The sequence below is a fragment of the Corylus avellana genome, chromosome ca3 (assembly GCF_901000735.1).
Source record: "Corylus avellana chromosome ca3, CavTom2PMs-1.0".
In the NCBI taxonomy this organism is placed as follows: Eukaryota; Viridiplantae; Streptophyta; class Magnoliopsida; order Fagales; family Betulaceae; genus Corylus; species Corylus avellana.
The window spans coordinates 15,638,056-15,645,330 of record NC_081543.1 but is presented as its reverse complement, the minus strand read 5'-3'; positions in this window follow the sequence as shown (position 1 = coordinate 15,645,330).

Genomic DNA, 7,275 nt, shown 5'->3' with positions numbered 1-7,275 from the left:
ACAATTGGATCGTATCGAAGAGAAACTTCCCTCTCTCTCTTCTGATTCAAAAGTTTCCTCTGATGCTCCAAAGATTGAAAAACCTCTTATCTCTCTCCCTGATTTGTCAAAATCTTCTGGTTTGAAAACGACTTCTCAAATGAACCTTGAGAAAGTCAATAAATTACTTTCTGAATTAACTCATACTCGTGCCAGTTCTTCTGGACAAAATTTTGTTATCAGAAAAGTTTCCTCTTCTGATTCTGAAACTTCTTCTCAAGAATCCACTGATTCTGACATCAGAATTCTTGAACAAAACTTTGGAAAGATTGAAATGGAGCCAAAACTCCAATGGATCTATGACGGGTCCAAACCCTTCAATCTTACAAAGAATTTTTATTCCAAACCTACTCCTCCTGATTTACAATTCGAGGAAAGGTTTCTCCAATCCCAATTCTCTGTGTCTGCTGATAAATTGTATGAATGGAATATTGACGGTTTGTCTGAGCAAGAATTGCTCAATAAGATGAATCATATGTCCATGGTTGCTAATGCCTATCTCACGAATCACAATAAAAGCCAAGCTGATATTGTGGATTTACTTGCTACTGGTTTTCTGGTACTTTGAGAAATTGGTGGGATAATTATCTCACTGAAGATCGAAGAGATCAGATCAGGAAAGCAGTAAAGAGTGATGAAGAAGGTATGCCTATTTTCGATGAGAAAATCGGAATGGGTGAACCTGATGGCGTTAACTCTCTGATTTATACAATTATCAAACATTTTGTCGGAACTCCTTCCAATATCACCTCCAGAATTTCTGATTATTTGAACAATCTTCGATGCCCTACTATGTCTGATTATAGATGGTATCAAGATGTCTTTCTTTCCTGTGTCATGGTTAGACCTGATAGTCAAAAACCTTATTTGCTCACAAAGTCAAAGATGAATTGATCAGTACTGACACTGGTCTCATCGATTTTGAAAATTTAACCTATGGTGATTTGTTTTCAACTGTCAAAAAACTTGGTATTAAGATGTGCATCGATCAAAAGATGATCAGACAGCAGCTTAAAAACGCCAAGAAAGCTAAGTATGAAATGACAAATTTCTGTGAACAGTTTGGATTACCTCCTATGGCTCCTTCCAAAACGCATAGGAAGAAATCTAAAGCTCTCATGAAATCACCCCTTCCATATTACAATAGTCACAAGAGAAGAAAATTTAATAAACCTAAATTTTCTAAACCACCTCCTAAACGGAGACAACAAACTAAATTTGAAAAATATTTTTCAAAAAATAAATGTTTCAATTGCGGAGAAGGACACTATGCTGACAAGTGCCCAAAACCTCTCAAAAAGATTAAAAAAGAGATTAATGCTTTAAACAACAATAACGATGAAAAGCAAAAAATCTTTAGAATTTTTCAAAACAATGCCTTTTCAGATTATTCCTCTGATAATGATTTTCTAGAATCCTCTGATTCTGACTATCGATCTGCATCAGAAATATCTGAAAATTGTTTTCAAATTGGTTGCACTGATGCCTGCTGCAATTCAAAAACCTGCTCTGTTTTGTCGAAATCAGAAGAACAAGAAGACTTGCTCCTAAACCTGATTTCAAAAATTGAAAACCCTGATTTGAAAGAAGAGTATCTTAAAAAACTTAAGAAACTCATGACCAAAGAAGATGTTGAAAAACCTGTCGGCACTATTTCTCTTGAAGATACCTTGAAACGGTTTTCAAAACAAAAAACCAAGGTAGTTACTATCTCAGATTTGCAGCATGAGATTAGTAACATCAAGAAAGATATTGTCAACTTGCAAATTGCTTTGCAAAACGTAAATCATGAAAACAAAGATTTACAGCAAAAGCTTTTACTTTTAAATCTTAAACAAATTTTTCCTGGAAGTGTTTCAGATAACGAAACTGCTTCTGAGCATGATGATGAAGAATCCTGTCATAAATCTTTGTCCAATGATGTTAAGATTGTCAGTATGCTTACCAAATTTGTTCCTCCGAGATGGTATTCAAATGTCAGAATTACCATTTCCCCTGATTATTCTTTTGATGTTTTTGCTTTGATTGATTCCGGTTCTGATTTGAATTGCATTCAAGAAGGTTTCATTCCCAGCAAATATTTTAAAAAATCCACATAACGGTTGCACTCAGCTAGTGGAAGCAAATTGCACATTGATTTTGAATTGAAAAATGCATATGTCTGTTTTGATAATATTCATTTTCATATTCCTACTGTGCTTGTCAAAAACATGGGTGAAAGGGTAATTCTTGGTATGCCTTTTCTTGCTTTGCTTTATCCATTTTCTGTTAACGAAATTGGTGTTTCAACTGTTAAATTTGATGTTAATATTCAAATACCTTTTGCGTCAAAATTTGAAATTGATGTTAATAGGTTGGATATTAAGTTTAGGCAGTCCTTAGATCTAGAAACGGATAAGGACCCTATTACCATCAGAGTGTTGTCCTGTCTAAACACCCCCCTAACGGTCGTGTTTACCCAGAATTCTTTGATCATACCTTTCCCTGTCATATGGCGCATATTATTATTTCTGTTTTACAAAGAATAATTTTAACGTTATTCTGCATTTATTTTATAAAGGTTTTTACCTTTTTGATTTTAATTATCTTCCTTTTGAATTTTTGCAGTGCCACCATGGCCAGCAAAAAAGATAAAGCGAAAATTGTTTCTAAAGCCCTCACTATAAAGTCAGAATCCTCCCCCCTTGCTTCTTTCCTGCCAATTTCATCTGTTGCCATAACCAACAGATTTGCTCCCTTTGCTCCCTCTTTTGATTCTCAAATGTCGTACTCCAGTACACTTGCTTCCTCCTATGACTCTTTTGCTGATAAACCCAGACCCCCCTTCATAAGACATGATAAAACGTCTGTCTTTAAATCTGAATATATGATTCTCCCTTACTATCAGAACTTGTTCTTTGTCGAACTAAATTGTTCTGCTTCTTTTTCTAAATCTCCCGGAGATATTGCCGTCTCCTATTTTCCCCTTTTTGGTATCAGAGCCATAAGAGTTGCGATCTCTTTGCTGCTTGATGTACACCCTGCTCTCCTTTTTGCCCCCTGAGTATAGTCTTGCTCTTCTCCTCTTTGCTTACCCCCTGATAACCTTTCTCTGTGTCGAGATCCTAGTTGTTAGACGGTAGTCCACCACCCCGTCAGTTCAGACTACTACCACCCCGCTACCACTGTTGTCGAGGTACCTGTAAGTCCCGCTTGAGCCTGGGTTTGGCGTTTAGGGCGTGAAGAAGACATTGTGGGTTGAACGTTAGCCAAGGGTATGTGTATCACTGTTCGCGTCCAAGGGTATGTGTGGATATAGTCTAGTGTCTAGGAAGGAGATCTTTAGAGAGTTTACCCAGTGAGTGAGTACCTAGGATGAGATCCTTTAAGACTCTACTGAGTGTGTGATTTTGAGTTTAGCTTGTGTGTCAAAATGTGGAGATCTAGTTCTTCTGTCAGCTCTAATTCCAGTTTGCCACCGGACGTGGTTAACTATGAAAATTTTTCTGTTGATTCTGATAATGATTTATGTGTTGATAAATGGAACATCCCTAAGCTGGACGCTAAGGATGTTTACACTACTTCTTGGTTTAAATCTTCTTTTAAATCTCAATTTTCTGTCAAAACTGTCGAACAAACCTTTGCTATTACCGGCAAAGATCAAACTATAACCCTATTCAACAAGAGGTTCATTAACGACTCTCTTGCTAAAGGTTATAAGTTTTTGCATGTTGGTTGTGTTCAAGTTGCAGTCAAGCCATTGACTCGACTTGGTATTAATGCTTCTGTTTTGCTTTGCTTGCGTGACGCAAGATTTCTTGATTTTAAGACCAGTATACTTGGAATGATTCAATCATCCTTGTTTGTTGGTCTTGTTCATTTTAATGTCTTTCCCAATCTCTCTCTTTCTTTGTCTGATATGCATGTTTTAAAAGCTTTAACGCTTAATATTCTATCTTCTGGTTATAACATGGAAGAAGGTAGTAGACCCCGTGCTATCATCTATCGTGTTTATTATAAATTGATGAAGACAAATCTAAATCCACAAGCTGTGGTCAAGAATCCAGGCGAATCGACTCTATTGATTCAAAGTTCTACTCAGAATGCTCATATTAAAACTCCAAAAATGATTTGCTGGGAAGAGATTGACCTCCCCAACGAGTGGCTTTTGGAAGGTGTTGCAAAACCTTTTCGAGTAGTTAACGATGCCTCTAATCTTGATTACATCCAACAATATATGGATGGATCTGTCAAAATCAATTTTTCTGATTTAGGACTTTCCAGTAGGATCGAACGTCCGCTGTTTGAAAGGCCTCTGTTGGTTAACGAACGAAGGAATTTTTTTGCGGGTTCAACGACCTCAGAAGGATTTCGTCGTCGTGATAAAGATGTGGACGAGTCACTTAACGCCTCTCCTCCTCTTTGTCATGTTAACCCTGATTTGAAACTCAAAGGAATTTCTATCGATTCCCAAGTTTCTTCTGCTTTTTACTCTACTAAAAATCATCCCCTAACAGATGACGAAGGTAGATCTACTTCTCCCTCTGCTTCTGATTTTGATGCTCCTCTTCCCACTGCTCCTCATCAGTGTAATGTCATCACCTCTACCTCCCCAATCAAAGATTTCTTTTCTGTCATTGATTGGCCTGCTTTGTCAAAAGATTTTTTGTGAAAAGAAAATCGTGCTCTTCGGCATGCTTTTCAAAAGAAATATTCTTCCAAGGAACAAGATCTCATCACGGTCAAATGGACTGAGATGATGATTGAGTCCCAAAAACACATTTTGTTTTTTGATTATCTTCAAAAACATTTTCCTGTCGACAATGTCTTGAACGTCGTCAAAAAGAATTTTGTCAAAGAAGATAAATTTGTCATCAAAGCTTCTCATCCTCCTCTTGAAAATATTCTTATTGATGTCAACAAAATGGTTGTTAAAAGTTCTCCTTTTAAAATCCATGATGATAAGGATCCTATTACTAACGATAGGAGAATTATCGAACAAAATAATTTTTGTGCCCAATCTTTGCATATTTTAGGACAACAATTGGATTGTACCGAAGAGAAACTTCCCTCTCTCTCTCTTCTGATTCAAAAGTTTCCTCTGCTCCTCCAAAGATTGAAAAACCTCTTATCTCTCTCCCTGATTTGTCAAAACTTTCAGATCCAAAAGCTTCTCAAACAAACCTTGAGAAAATTGACAAATTACTCTCTGAGTTATCTAATGATGGTGCTAGTTCTTCTGAACAGGACTTTGGCACCAAAAAACTTTCTTTTCCCGATTCTGAAACTCCTCCTCAAGAATCCACTGATTCTAACGTCAGAATTCTTGAACAAAACTTTTGTAAGATTGAAATGGAGCCAAAACTCCAAAAGATCTTTAACGGATCTATCAATCCTACGAACGATTTTAAATCTGCTCTTCCTGATGAGATTGACCATTGTTGTATTAGTAATTGTTCTGTTCTGACCAAATCTGAAGAACAAAATAATGCTAAAACACCTCCTGAAAACACTTTGAGAAAAATTTCAAAACTAAAATCCAAAGTAGTTACAATCTCAGATTTAAAATACGAGATTCGTAACATCAGGAAAGATATGGTTGATTTAAAAAGGAATAAGCAACCTCCTGTCTTTGTTTCTGAAAAAACCCATTCTGTCAATTTAATCAACAAAGTTGTTCCTCCCAAATGGCATTCTAACGTGCATATCATTGTTTCTCCTGATTTTACCCTTGATGTTGTTGCTTTAATTGACTCTGGTGCTGATTTGAATTGTATCCAAGAAGGATTAATTCCCAGCAAATATTTTTAAAAATCCACAGAACGGTTGCATTCAGCCAGTGGAGAAAAAATGAACATCAAATATGAATTGAATAACGTTCATGTTTGTCAAAACAATGTCTGTTTTCATATTCCTGTTGTTTTAGTCAAGAACATGACTGATAAAGTCATTCTTGATCTGCCTTTCATTGCCATGCTTTACCCCATAACAATTGATGACACTGGTGTCTCAACTGTTATGATGGGATTTGAAGTAAAATTTCCCTTTGCTCCTGAGTCTGAAATTGATAACAGTTGTTTAAATTTGGTTTCTGTTAAGCATAAACAACTCAATTTTCTCAAACAAGAATTAAGATATAAAAAGATTGCTGAACAACTCTCTGACGACCTTTTGCAATCAAAAATTTCTGCTTTCAATACCTTGATTGTTGATTCTGTTTGTTCTGAACTTCCTAATGCTTTTTGGCATAGGAAAAAGCATATTGTTTCTTTGCCATATGTTAAAGATTTCTCTGAAAACAAAATCCCAACTAAAGCTAGGCGTATTCAAATGAATGCCGAAACTTTAGAATTTTGTCAAAAAGAAATTGCTGATTTGCTTGCTAAGGGTATTATTCGTAAGAGTAAGTCCCCTTGGTCCTGTGCTGCTTTTTATGTCATGAAAAATGTTGAGTTAGAACGAGGCGCCCCAAGGTTAGTCATTAACTATAAGCCCCTCAATGATGTGTTAGAGTGGATTAGGTATCCTATCCCCAATAGGAAGGATCTGGTCAGCCGTCTAAACGACGCTGTTGTCTTCTCTAAGTTTGATATGAAGTCAGGATTTTGGCAAGTCCAGATCAAGGATAGTGATAGGTACAAAACGGCCTTTACTACCCCCTTTGGACACTATGAATGGAATGTCATGCCTTTTGGTTTGAAAAATGCCCCGAGTGAGTTCCAGAATATCATGAACGATATTTTCAACCCATTCAGTCATTTCACCATTGTCTATATTGATGATGTCCTTGTTTTCTCAAAGTCCATCGATGAACACTGGAAACATTTGAAATCGTTTCTAGAAACCATTAGATATAACGGGCTTGTTGTTTCTGCCAAAAAGATCAAACTCTTCCAAGATAAAATCAGATTTCTTGGATTTGATATTTCTAAAAGCCAGATTCGTCCTATTGACAGGGCGATTCAATTTGCTGATAAATTTCCTGATATCATTACTGAGAAATCCCAACTTCAACGATTTCTTGGTTCCTTGAATTATATTGCTGATTTCTACAAGGATTTGCAAAAACATTGTAAACCTTTATTTGAAAGGTTACAAGGCAATCCTCCCCCTTGGTTTGATATTCATACTTCCATTGTCAAAGAAATCAAACTCCATGTCAAGACTCTCCCTTGTCTAGGCATACCTTCTGATAATTCTTTCAAAATTGTCGATACTGACGCCTCTGAAATTGGCTTTGGAGGTATTCTGAAACAA